Source organism: Artemia sp. Qi Xiang Cuo, chromosome 21 (genome assembly GCF_049724085.1).
Source record: "Artemia sp. Qi Xiang Cuo chromosome 21, ASM4972408v1, whole genome shotgun sequence".
Taxonomy (NCBI): domain Eukaryota; kingdom Metazoa; phylum Arthropoda; class Branchiopoda; order Anostraca; family Artemiidae; genus Artemia; species Artemia sp. Qi Xiang Cuo.
In genome coordinates this window covers 17,271,080-17,284,987 of record NC_142814.1, presented here as the reverse complement: position 1 = coordinate 17,284,987, position 13,908 = coordinate 17,271,080, and the positions used below count along the sequence as shown (strand labels likewise).

At 34.5% G+C, this 13,908-nt stretch overlaps 1 pseudogene; it reads left to right on the top strand.

Annotated features, from left to right (window-relative positions):
• The first annotated feature begins 6,554 nt into the window (after positions 1–6,554).
• On the top strand, positions 6,555–7,716 carry LOC148939291 (putative ATP-dependent RNA helicase DDX5 pseudogene; annotated as a pseudogene).
• Positions 7,717–13,908: the final 6,192 nt, after the last annotated feature.

The following is a 13,908-nucleotide window of genomic DNA, read 5'->3' as shown; positions in this document are numbered from 1 at the left end:
TGAGGTTGCAGCGGTAGCTAGCAACCTAGTAAGAGACAGATCACGTCCAATGTTACAGAAATGTAAAACCCCATAGTTCCTAAACAAGGATTCAGATCAAAAGCAAAAAGTACACCATTAGAACCGCCTTGTCCGAAACTCCTGTATTAAGGAAACTTTCTGTCATTTGGCTTGAACAGCAAGGGAAATATATTGGCTTGAAAAGTCAAGAAAAGTGGCAGCTACTACAACATTCTGCCTAAACGGGATATTTTTTCGTTTCATTGTTATCCAGAGATAGCTATTGCACTGGAGCATCGTAGAAAGTTGTTCAATGTCTCATTTTAAAGGAAATTAATTGGGTTAAAAACCTTTTTATAATAAAGATCGAACTCTTCCCTATACTAACTTGCATAGGCAACTTCACTATAGTGAAGATTACAGTATTTATATTATACATCATTATAAATTATAAACGGTTCAAATGTTCGAAGATTATAGAGTTAAAAATTTTCCCACACCGGGAATCGAACCCCGGCCTCCTAAGTGAAAGTTAACTATCCTAGCCACTAGACCAAATGGGACCATAAAGAAGAATGATTTAAGAGCAATATGCATATTATTATTTCACCATACCAATTATAATAAGGCCAAAACAAAATCGTCGAATTGCAACCTTACTTTTGACACATCAGTTAAATCTTCATCAGACTTAAAAACTGTTTTGCTAGTTTTGCAGTGAAAGAACGAACCTTAGCCCATAGTAGCAGAAATAAGAATATCTAGGTTGCAGCGGTAGTTAGCAACCTATTAATTACATAATCCGGGTTTGCAGTGGTAGCTAGCAACCTAGTAAGAAACGCACAAATTAAAAGATGATCATTAGAATAACAAACCATTGCTTATATTGGACTTAGTTAGCTGCCTGATTCTTTGAGGTTTTATAATCAAAGATCGAACTCTTCCCTATACTAACTTGCATAGGCAACTTCACTATAGTTAAGATTACAGTATTTATATTATACATCATTATAAATTATAAACAGGTTCGAATGTTCAAAGATTATAGTTATAATAAAGAACGACCTCTTGCCTATGCTTAATGTTATACGCCACTTAATTATAGTATATGTTAGTAAATTCAACAGATAGCTTGGCACTGAACATCGTAGAGAGTTGTTCAATGGCAAAAATCAATGCAGATAAATGCAAAAAGTATATCAATAGAACCACCTTGTCTGAAACCCTACTAGATAAATAATGAATGATCGTCATAGTCTAATTCGATCATTAGAGCTATGACGTGAATAGAAAATTATAATAGAGAACGACCTCTATGCCTCATACTAAATTTACAGACCACTGAACTATAGTATAGGTTAGTAAGGTCATACATAAAGGATCTGATCCGTTGTAGCGGTAGCTAGCAACCTAGTAAGAGACGATCACGTCCAATGTTAAGTAATATAAAAACCCATAGTTCCTAACAAAGGAGTCAGATCAAAACAAAAAGTACACCATTAGAACCGCCTTGTCCGAAACCCCTGTATAGTAAACTTTATGTCCCTTGGCTTGAACAGCAAAGGAAATATATTGGCTTGAAAATCAAGAAAAGTGGCAGCTACTACAACATTCTGCCATAAACGGGATATTTTTTTTTTTTCTTTCTTTCTACACAGATAGCTTGGCACTGGAACATCGTAGAGAGTTGTTCAATAGCTCATTTTAAAGGAAATTCAATTGGGTTAAAAATCTTTTGTAACTAAAATAAATTATTTTTAAAAGAGAATAAATTTTGTCAACAAAAATCTGCTATTTTTGATGTCATTTTCATACTGCAGTCTTTTCAAAGATGATTGTATTTCAAGTAATAAAACAGTCCATTAATGAACCCTATAGCAATCCAATAGCATACATTGGTCTCAATAGTCACCAGACTGCCTTGAGACCAATCTTCTGCTTAGGCTGAATCGTCTCATAAATTATTGTGTCAATGCAGCAGTATTTATGCATACCTAATCAGTAATGAGTAATTTGTTCAATTCTAAAAAATATAAAAAATCCATGAAACTTCTAAAATATAGTTATGCTTATGTATCATGGAAGCAAATTGTTACATCTCATTCAGAACTTTATTATTGAACCCTAACTAGATCCGGGTTGCAGCGGTAGCTAGCAACCTAGTAAGAGACGATCACGTCCAATGTTAAGAAATATAAAAACCCATAGTTCCTAAAAAAGGAGTCAGATCAAAACAAAAAGTACACCATTAGAACCGCCTTGTCCGAAACCCCTGTATAGGAAACTTTCTGTCGCTTGGCTTGAACAGCAAGGGAAATATATTGGCTTGAAAATCAAGAAAAGTGGCAGCTACTACAACATTCTGCCTAAACGGGATATTTTTTTCTTTTTTTCTTTTTTGTTTCCAGAGATAGCTTGGCACTGGAACATCGTAGAGAGTTGTTCAATAGCTCATTTTAAAGGAAATTAATTGGGTTAAAAATCTATAGTGACTAAAATAAATTATTTCTAAAAGAGAATAAATTTTTCCACCAAAAACTGCATTTTTGATGTCTTTTCACACTGCAGTCTTTCAAACATAATCGTATACCAGCGGTAAGATTTGAACCCACGCCTCCGAAGAGACTGGTGGCTAACACCAGTGCCTTGGACCACTCGGCCAGGCTGCCTCTCTAATAAATATATGATCCGGGTTGCAGCAGTAGCTAGCAATCTAGTAAGAAACGATCAGTCCAATGCTAAGAAATATAACAAAACTCCTAAAAATACAGTCAAATCAATAATACAATAAAGAACGAGCTCTTGCCTATACTAATTTTTATACACCACTTAATTATAGTATAGGTTAGTAATTCCACGATAGCTAGGCACTGGAACATCGTAAGGAGCTGTTCAATGGCTCATTCTAGATCCGGGTTGCAGCGGTAGCTAGCAACCTAGTAAGAGACGATCACGTCCAATGTTAAGAAATATAAAAACCCCCAATTCCTAAAAAAGGAGTCAGATCAAAACAAAAAGTACACCATTAGAACCGCCTTGTCCGAATCCTCTGTATAGGAAACTTACTGTCCCTTGGCTTGAATAACAAAGGAAATATATTGGCTTGAAAATCAAGAAAAGTGACTTTTACCACGTTATTCTCCACTAAACGGGATATTTTTTTCTTTCCGCTTTTTTTTCTACTCAGACTAGCTGGGCACTGGAAAATCATAGAGAGCTGTATAATAGCTCATTTTAAAGGAAATTGCAACATCTAGTCACTTTTGTAATTAAAAATAAAATACTTTTTAAAGTAGAATCAATTTTGTCAAAAAAATTGCATTTTTGATGTATTTTCATACTGCAGTCTTTTCAAAGATATTTGAATTTTGAAGCAATAAAACAGTTCATGGTAATGAACTCTATAGTAATAATAGCTACTTGTCTCAATAGTAACCGAAACTCCTGGAACCAAAATTTTCTTTTTTGGCTTAATCGCTAAAATTATTATGTAAACTGCAAAAATATTTATGATGCCTAATCAGTAATAGTAATTTTTTAATTTAAACAACAAAAATACATGAAAATTCTAAAATTAGTTTTGCTTTTTGTCTCCTGGAAGAAATTTATCATCTCAGTTCAAACTCTTATTATTGTATCTTGCATACGCAACTTCACTATAGTTAAGATTACAGTATTTATATTATGCATCATTATAAATTATAAAAGGTTCAAATGTTCGAAGATTATAGAGTTAAAAATTTTCCCACCCCGGGAATCGAACCCGAGCCTGTTAAGTGAAAGTTAACTATCCTAGCCACCAGACCATATTGAACCATAAAGAAGTATGATTTAAGAGCCATATGCGTATTATTATTTCACCATACCAATTATAATAAGGCCAAAACAAAATCGTCGACTTGCAACCTTACTTTTGACACATTAGTTAAATCTTCATCAGACTTAAAAAATGTTTTGCTAGTTTTACATGAAAGAACGAACCTTAGTCCATATTCCGGGTTGCAGCGGTAGCTAGCAACCTAGTAAGAGACGATCACGTCCAATGTTAAATTATAATAAAGAACGACCTCTTGCCTATACTAAATATTGGATATTACTACATAAAGGATCGACGTGGTTTTACTACTTAAGAACGACAAAGATGTAAATGGTCTCATTCGTGAATTACATAATGGTTAGATCAAAGCAAGCTACACGCAAGTTAAAAAAACAGTACTACCAAAAAACAGAGATAGCATCTTGAAAAGAGAAAAGCAAAGGTATTCAACTGACCAGGCGTATCGAGAATCTAAGTAAGAAGCCAAATATTCTTGCCTAATAATCCCATCTTTTTTATTTGCAATCTTTGCTAAGCTTTATTTTCTGTTCCAGGTGTTTTACATTAAAAGATGATCATTGAAAATTATATCCGGGAACCTAATTTTTTTGGCTGATATATCCGGGTTGCAGCGGTAGCTATCAACCTAGTAAGAGACGATCACCTCCAATGTTAAGAAATATAAAACCCCCCAACTCCTAAAAAAAGATATAATAAAGACCGACCTCTTGCCTATACTAAATTTTATACGCCACTTAATTATAGTACCTAGCCAATGTTAGCTGAAAAATAAATAGGGATTATGTAGTTTCCATCAGTATCATGGCTCTAGAGATGGCTGAAACCTAGTAAAGAACAAACCATTACAGTAAAGAACATTTCATGTTAAAGATTGATCAATGATACCATAATCATAGTTTGTAGCCAGGTCGTCTCTTACTATTCCAATTAAGAAAAAGCCCTAGACTTTTTCCTGTTTGTAATTTAATATCAAACATCCGGGTTGCAGTGGTAGCTAGCAACCTAGTAATAGACGATCACGTCCAATGTTAAGAAATATTCCTAAAAAAGAGTCATATCAAAACAAAAAGTCCACCATTAGAACCGCCTTGTCCGAAACCCCTATATAGGAAACTTTCTGTCCCTTGGCTTGAACAGCAAGGGAAATATATTGGTTTGGAAATTAAGAAAAGTGGCAGCTACTACAACATTCGGCCTAAACGGGATATTTTTTCTTTTTTTCTTTTTTTTCTTTTCCACAGATAGCTTGGCACTGGAACATCGTAGAGAGTTGTTCAATAGCTCATTTTAAAGGAAATTAATCGGTTTAAAAATCTTTTGTAACTAAAATAAATTATTTTTAAAAGAGAATAATTTTTTCCACTAAAAATTGTATTTTTGATGTCTTTTCATACTGCAGTCTTTTCAAAGATATTTGATTTTTGTACATAAATCATAATTACATTAAAAGACGATCATTGGAATAACAAACATTGGACTTAGTTAGGTAGTTGATTGTTTTAGGTTCGCTTCTTGCTATTTTATGATAAAGAACTAACTCTAGCCCATAGTAACTAATTTAATTTTGAAAAGAAAGAGTTACGGCAGATACCTAAATGGTAATGTAATTTATAACAAACAACGAACTCTAGCATATACTAAATGTATTAAATAAAGATAATATTTAAAAAAGTCAATTATAAGAACTAACGACTGCGTATATTGGACCTTTTTAGCTACCTTTCAGTAAGGAACAAAGTCTATCTCATAGTAATTGATGCAACAGGGGTAAGAAAAAGAGGTCTATTGTGTATATGACGTCATTATAATGATGAAATATTTCTTGCTTATACTAACTTGCATAGGAAACTTAAATATAGTTATGACTAAAGTATTTATATTATGATAAAGCAAAAATTTTCATCAAGTTTAGTCTTACCCATCAAAAGTTACGATCCTGAGAAAATTTGCCTTATTTTCGAAAAAAGAAAAAACTACCCCTAAAAGTCATTGAATCAATGAATTATATAAAGGATCCTTATAGTCAGTTATAAATGGAGGTTACGCAAGCTTCATTGGTATTATGGCTGTGGAGATAGCCAAAACCTAGAAAAGAACATTTATTTAACTTTTGTAGTTGGCTAATTCTCTGATGAACACAAAGAATCAATAAGGTTCATTATAAATGGGGACTAAGTAAGTTTCAGTTCATGCAAGTTTCATAGAATATAGCTGAAATAAACCACAAACACAATACATTTAAGGGGACTTTCTCGCTCCAAGACTTCTTCATTACAGATCAAGATAGAAAATCCAGAAAGCTATTTCACAACCAAAATAAATTTAGAAAAGGGCTCCTTAGCTGTACCTCTGCAAATATCTCTAGTGTGACTTGAAGATTCCCAAATGGGCTTTGCAGTTTGGGCAAGAATGAACATATAATAAAGAACGACCTCTTGCCTATACTAAATTTTATACGCTACTTAATTATAGCATAGGTTAGTAATTCAACAGATAGCATGGCACTGGAACATCGTAAAGAGTTGTTCAATGGCTCATTTGAAGGAAATTAATGGGGTTAAAAACCATTTGTTTATTATAAGGAACAATCTGTTGCCTATTCTAACTTGTATATGCCACTTAACTCCTGTATATGCCTGTACAGTTATATTTAAAGACAATGTATTAAAATTCCCCACCACTGGTCTTTATTAAGATCCATAATAGCTATAGAAACATGCACTCAAGTTATTTAAATCAAAGACCAGCAGGTGGCACGACAGAATGCTTACCTCGCCATCATATTACTCACAACGACAGGTTTGAAGGATCTCGAAACTCCAATGGAACTTTTTACAAGCCTACAGGAGAACAGGATACTGGTCGCTCAGAAGCACGCGAAAAAAGATTAAACAATCTTAGAAGCAATTTTGCCAGTGACTCCAACCAATACAGTATGAGACGAGATGGTAATCCCAACCAATACTTTCGTCGTAATCTTGAACACAACTTGAAGTTAAAGGGTCTAAAAATTCAGGTGGTAATTTTTCAAACCAAGGACGTGATGCCACTTACCAACGACAGCCATTACAAAAGAATTTCTATAGTCCCCATCCTACTTTCGTAAAAAGATCCAAAAAATAAGTAGACAGCTATCGTGATTCTAAAGAAATTCTAGTTGAAGGAGTAGACGTCCCTCATCCAATCATGTCATTCGAAGAATCTGGTTTTCCTGACAATTTAAAATCTCAGCTGACATCACAAGAATTACATAGTCCCAATCCAATCCAAGCACAAGGTTGGCCAATTGACTTATCTGGTAGAAATATGGTAGGCGTTGCATCGACTGGATCACGTAAAACGCTGGCCTATATACTGCCATCGATCGTCCGCATTAAAAACCAGGCTAATCTTAAAAAAGGAGATGGAGCCATAGCTTTGATTTTGGCTCCAACTAAAGAATTAGCACAATAGATCAAAGTTGTGGCAGACAATTATTTAGCGTCGTCTCGCATAAGAAGCACAAGTGTCTTCGGTGGGTCTCCAAAGTTGCAGCAAATAAGAAATTTGGAACAAGGATCTGAGCTTTGTATTGCTACTCCTGGGAGAATGATTGAATTTTTAGAAACAAGAAAAATAAACCTTAGGCGATGTACTTACATCGTCCTGGACGAAGCAGATAGGATGCTTGATATGGGCTTTGAACCACAAATCAAGAAAATTTTTCGACAAATTGGCGGTGAAAATAAAATTCTGATGTGGTCAGCAACTTGGCCGAGGAAGTTGAACGCCTAGCAAAAGACTTTTTAGGCTCACACACCAAATTGAACGTCGGCCCAAAGGTTTTATCGGCCAATCACAATAATCAACAAATTGTTGAAGTGTGCAAGTTACATTAAAGGACGATCATTTGAATAACAAACCATTGCATACATTAGACTTTGTTTACATTAAAGAACAAACTTCCAGCCCATTGTAGCTAAAATAAGATTATAATTAATGTTAAAGATTGATCAATGTTACAGTAAAGAACGATCTCTAGCCCATAGTAACTGATATAAAGTGGTTTATATTATCCGGGTTGCATATAATATATCCGGGTTGCAGCGGTAGCTAGCAACCTAGTAAGAGACGATCACGTCCAATGTTAAGAAATATAAAAACCCATAGTTCCTAAAAAAGGAGTCAGATCAAAACAAAAAGTACACCATTAGAACCGCCTTGTCCGAAACCCCTGTATAGGAAACTTTCTGTCCCTTGGCTTGAACAGCAAGGGAAATATATTGGCTTGAAAATCAAGAAAATTGACTTTAACCATGTTATTCTCCCCAAACGGGATGTTTTTTTCTCTTTTCTTTTTTTTTGTATCCAGAGATAGCTTGGCACTGGAACATCGTAGAGGGTTGTTCAATAGCTCATTTTAAAGGAAATTAATTGGGTTAAAAACCTTTTGTAACTAAAATAAATTATTTCTAAAAGAGAATAAATTTTTCCACCAAAAACTGCATTTTCGATGTCTTTTCACACTGCAGTCTTTCAAACATAATCGTATACCAGCGGTAAGATTTGAACCCACGCCTCCGAAGAGACTGGTGGCTAACACCAGTGCCTTGGACCACTCGGCCAGGCTGCCTCTCATAAATAAATATATATGTGAATTTGGGTTGCAGCAGTAGCTAGCAACATAGTAAGAGACGATCAGTCCAATGCTAAGAAATATAACAAAACTCCAAAAAATAGAGTCAGATCAAAACAAAAGTACATCATTAGAACTACCTTGTCTGAATCCCTACTAGATAAATAATGAATATCATCATAGTTTTATATTAGAGCTATGACGTGAATAGAAAAACACGAAATTATATTGTTGTTTCTGAAGACGTCATGAAATAATATCATTGCGCTATGACGTCAATAAAATCATTAAGCCGTGACGTCATCATTACTATATAAGAAGCGTCAGAACTGTAAATGTTCTCATTCATAATTACATAATGGTTTCAATCAAGCAAGCTCCACGCAAGTTGAAAAAACAGTACTACACAAACAACAGAGATAGTATCTTGAAAAGAAAAAAGCAAAGGTATTCAACCGACCAGGCGTATCGAGAAGTAATAATTGAGAGAGCAAAACAAAGGTATTCAACCGACCAGGCGTATCGAGAAGTAATAATTGAGAGAGCAAAACAAAGGTATTCAACCGACCAGGCGTATCGAGAAGTAATAATTGAGAGAGCAAAACAAAACAGCAAGATGTGTTATCACAATGATGAAGATTATAGACGTGCAAAAATTGAGACAGCCAAACAAAAGTTCAAGGAGAGTTATCACAATGATGAAGATTACCGCATCAAATATAAGAAAAACCAAAAGCAAAGGTATTCAACCGTCCAGGTGTATCGAGAAGTAAAAATTGAGACAGCCAAACAAAAGATCAAGGAGCGTTACTGGGGTGACAAAAGCTATAATGAAAAAATTAAATTCTCTGCGAGGTTGTACCGAAGAATGCATAAGGACAAAGTGAGAAATTACATTCAGAAATACAAGAAGATGTCAAAAATGCAGGCTGATCTTTGTAAATTGAGAAACATTTTACGCATGTTTTATCGGGATCACGAAAAGTATTCAAAATTACAGATTAAAATTCTCTTTGAAAGAGCGGATGCTGTTGAAAAGTTGGCTAAAAATTCTTTGGCAAAGCTTCATAGTAATATCCAAAAGAAATGTTGTCAGTTTAACGAAAAGCTTCCAAGGTATGGATTGGCAACTGCGGAACAGTTTATAGATGCAATGGAAAATGTTCGACAACACAGTGAATATACGGAGGCGTACTTCTTAGAAAATTCGTATATTAATTTTGGAAGGAGCAATTGCAGTTTATGTAGCAGCAATAAAAATATATATACAAGCATACCTATCAACAGCGAAGGAAAAGCAATGTTTTTCAAATATGGCGAAAACGAGCCTGTTAGGGTTATTAGTAAATGTGTTTGTAAGACTAATGATTTAGAACAAATTCCTGGAACACCGACTCAAGAAAAAAGCATTTCTAACTGTGTTTTAAACAGTTCTTTTAGTTCTACTGAATATTTGGCAAAAAATTCTCTGTGTAGTAGAACAAACTGTCCTGAAAAGTACGAGACAACTTTTGAAAAATGCTCTAAAACTAGATCTGACAAGGAAATTATGATGGCTGAAGTCACCTATAACAATCTGAGTAAACATTCAAAACCAAAAATTGGGCAGCAGGTTACTTGGCAATGTCACCCTGATATCTGCAAGCTCTATCCGACGGATATTGAATTATGTCAAATTCCTTTTGATATCCTTGAAAATAATATAGCATTAAAATTTTCAACTGACAAAGTGGTTAATTTCTACCTTGGCGGCTTGGATTATTGTGAAATCAATTACAGGGACACAAGAAAGCATGGGCATTCGTTATACTGTAGCCCAAATGAGGGATGTCAGAGCTATTTGCGTTCTCTAAGGGCACTAGCTCCACATTTTCCTGTCTTGAACTGTTTCATTAATAGCGTATATAAGGCAGTATCAAAATGTAAGATTATATAACATATTAATCTACTAAAAGTCGAGGGCTCGTACAAGGAACTAAGTCATTACATAGAAGAAGTTACAATAAAGAACGACATCTAGCCCATTTTAACTGAAACATAAATAGGGATTATGTTTTTTCCATCAGTATCATGGCTGTAGAGATGGCTGAAACCTAGTTACATTAAAAGACGATCATTGGAATATTATAATAAGGAACGACTTCTTCCCTATGCTAAATTTTATACGCCACTTAATTATTACATTAAATCCGGGTTGCAGCGGTAGCTAGCAACCTAGTAAGAGACGATCACGTCCAATGTTAAGAAATATAAAAACCCATAGTTCCTAACAAAGGAGTCAGATCAAAACAAAAAGTACACCATTAGAACCGCCTTGTCCGAAACCCCTGTATAGGAAACTTTCTGTCCCTTGGCTTGAACAGCAAGGGAAATATATTGGCTTGAAAATCAAGAAAATTGACTTTAACCACGTTAGTCTCCCCAAACGGGATATTTTTTTCTTTTTTTTTTGTATCCAGAGATAGCTTGGCACTGGAACATCGTAGAGGGTTGTTCAATAGCTCATTTTAAAGGAAATTTATAATAAAGAGCGTCCTCTTGCCTATGCTAAATTTTATAGACCACTTAACTATTGTATAGGTTAGTAAAGTTTACATAAAAGTAACTGGTGAATATCCGGGTTGCAGAGGTATTACATTAAGGAACGAACTGTTTCCTATAGTAATTGAAGTAATAAAAGCAATCATTATATACATGATTATTTTAATATCCGGGTTGAAGCGGTAGCTAGCAGCCTAGTAAGTGACGATCACGCCCCATAGTAAAAGCTAAAATAACCCATAGCTCCTAAAAGAGAGTCAGATCAAAACAAGAAGTATACTATTAGAACTGCCTTGTCCGAAACTCTATATAGGAAAACTTACCGTCCCTTGGCTTGAACAACCAGGAAAATATACTGGCTTGAAAATGAAGAAAAGTGGCTGAAGCCACGATATTCTGCACATATGGCATTTTTTTGGTCTCCGTTTTTTCCTCCTCAGCTAGCTAGACACTGAAAAATTTTAGAGAACTGTATAATGGCTTATTTTAAAGGAAATTGCTGCATCTAGTGTCTTTTGTAATTAAAAATAAAATGGTTTTTGATAATAATAGAAAGGTATCAAGAATTATACATGCTGACTAGAATCAAGCAGAAGCTAATATATTTGCAAACGATACTGCTTGTGGTGATACACCATTATTGTTACTGTAGAGCGACTCGAACTTCTATCTTCCTTGTCAGGAGGAGAGTCCACTAGCCAATGCGCTACAGCAACTGATAGTGCTAAAGTAATTATAGGTTTGATGATGTTTATAGTAAAGAATGACCTCTATCCCATGTTATAACTGAAATGGTCTATTGATCCGGGTTGCAGCTGTAGCTAGCAACCTAGTAAGAGACGATCATTCGGGTTGCAGCGGTAGCTAGCAACCTAGGAAGAGACGATCACGTCCAATGTTAAGAAATATAAATAGAAATAAAAAATTTCATATTTGTTTTTAAATCAGTTACTATTGGCTGGAGTTCGTTCTTTACTAGACATTTTTTAACGGAAAATATATGTTTTCTTACATAGTTTATTCTATAAAATAATAAGGGAGAAGAAAAAGTTAATTGCTCCAAAATCGTATGGGAAAATTTTCACACTTTTTTATTAAATCTTAGGCACCATATACTGAATGGTATATTTGTTTCAGCAGTTACCAAGGTCCTGTGGAGATGGACTTGTCATTCTGCTAAGAAGGTTTTACGTTCAAAACACTGGGGTAACGATCGAGTGAATAGCTCTTCATTTATATTGTCCCTAAACAATTTAATATTTTTTTCAATGAAATTAATTTAGGGAGAATTAATAAAAAAAATCATCTGATTTAATTTTAACATCTAAAAAAGAAAGTAATTTGCTATTAGGATCGGAATATTTGTCTTTTAATTTTGATCTGACTCTTTTTTTTAGTATAATAAAGATCGAACTCTTCCCTATACTAACTTGCATAGGCAACTTCACTATAGTGAAGATTACAGTATTTATATTATACATCATTATAAATTATAAAAGGATCGAATGTTCGAAGATTATAGAGTTGAAATTACAATAAAGAACGGACTCTTGCCTATACAAACTTGTATAGTGGGACATAAGGATCGATCATAAATGGTGTTAGTCAAGAGGATCTCATGTAGTAGTTATTAAAATTCACTCTATAAAAAGGGTACAATATTATCATACCGACTTTGCCTTTAAGATTGAGGCCATTTGTTGAATAAAGCAACTTGTTCTCTTGAAAATTAATATCGTACTGCATCTTTCTTGGAATATTTACATTAAAGGACGATCATTGGAACAAAAATTATTGCATACATTGGACTTAGTTGGCTACTTGATCGTTTGAGGTTCGTCTCTTACTATTTCAAAGAAGAAAAAGCCGTAGGCATTTTCCTGTTTGTAATCTGGGTTGCAGTGGTAGCTAGCAACCTAGTAAGAGACGATCACGTCCAATGTTAAGAAACATAAGAACCCACAACTCCTAAGAAAAGAGTCCGATCAAAACAAAAAGTACACCCTTAGAACCGTCTTGTCCTAAACCCCTTTATAGAAAACTTTCTGTCATTTGGCTTGAACAGCAAGGGAAATATATTTGCTTGAAAATCAAGAAAAGTGGCAACTACTAAAGCATTCTGCCTAAACGATATTTTTTTCCTTCATTTCTCTCCACAGATATCTTAACTGGAACATCGTAAAGAGTGGTTCAATGGTTTATAGTAAAGAACAGCCTCTAGCCCATGCTAATGTTAATTGATCCAAGTTGCTGTTACATTAAAGGACGATCATTGAAATAACAAACCATTGCATACATTGGACTTAATTAGCTACTTGATTGTTTGAGGTTCGTCTCTTACTATTTCAAAGAAGAAAAAGCCGTAAGCTTTTTCCTGTTTGTAATCAGGTTTGATAATAATATATATTTAAATAGTCCGGGTTGCAGCGGTAGCTAGCAACCTAGTAAGAGACGATCACGTCCAATAATAAGAAATATAAAAACCCCTAACTCCTAAAAAAAGAGTCAGGTCAAAACAAAAAGTGCACCATTAGAACCGCCTTGTCCGAAACCCTGTATAGGAAACTATCTGTCCCTTGGCTTGAACAGCAAGGGAAGTATATTGGCTTGAAAATAAAGAAAAGTGGCAGCTACTACAACATTCTGCCTAAACGGGATATTTTTTTCTTTTCCACAGATAGCCTGGCACTGGAACATCGTAGAAAGTTGTTCAATGGCTCATTTTAAAGGAAATTAATTGGGTTAAAAATCTTTTGTAACTAAAATAAATTATTTCCAAGAGTTACAATAAAGAACGAACTCTTTACAATAAAGAACGAACTCTAACCTATAATACTTACTGAAAGGTATTTATGGGTGTTTATCCGGGTTGCAGCGGTAGCTAGCAACCTAGTAAGAGAAGATTCGGGTTGCA